The sequence below is a fragment of the Galeopterus variegatus genome, unplaced genomic scaffold (genome assembly GCF_000696425.1).
Source record: "Galeopterus variegatus unplaced genomic scaffold, G_variegatus-3.0.2 Scaffold8338, whole genome shotgun sequence".
Lineage (NCBI taxonomy): Eukaryota > Metazoa > Chordata > Mammalia > Dermoptera > Cynocephalidae > Galeopterus > Galeopterus variegatus.
This window is the reverse complement of record NW_007734449.1, coordinates 65,596-66,227: the sequence shown is the minus strand read 5'-3', so window position 1 is coordinate 66,227 and position 632 is coordinate 65,596.

The window sequence follows — 632 nt, the reverse complement described above, 5'->3', positions numbered from 1 at the left end:
AACACCAAGCCAAGGGTTGAGATCCCCTTACCAGTCATCTTTTAAAAAAAAAAAAAAAGAAGGACATGAACTTTGGGGGCCAGGATGGAATGATAAGGATGGAATTGTGCCCCCCAAGTTTTATGCGCTACAAGCTTGACTTCCACATTGACTGTTGGAAGGATGGGAAATCCTATCGTGGTCATTGAAAGGTGGGGCCTTGAATAGGTCGTTGGATCATGAGGCCTGTGCCTAGTGAACAGATTGATCATTCGCTGAGTAATAAGTTGATAGATTCATGGTGGTCATGGGCATGGTACCAATGGCTTTAAAAGGAGCCAGCCGAGAAGCTTAGCTCCCTCTCGGCTCTGTCATCTGCCATGTGAGACCCCTGTGCCACTGTCACAAACACCAAGGCCTTCATCAGATGTGCTCCCTGGACTTTGGACTTCCCAGCCTCCAAAACTGTAAGCCATAAATATCACTTCTTTATAAATCACCCAGTTCCAGGTATTTTGTTATAAGCAAGAGAGAGGGACTAACACAGAAAATTGGTACCAAAGAAGTGGGGTGTTGCTTACAACAAATACTTAAGAATGTAGAAGTGGCTTTGGAACTGGGTGCTGAGGAGAGGCTGGAAAAATTTGAAGGGA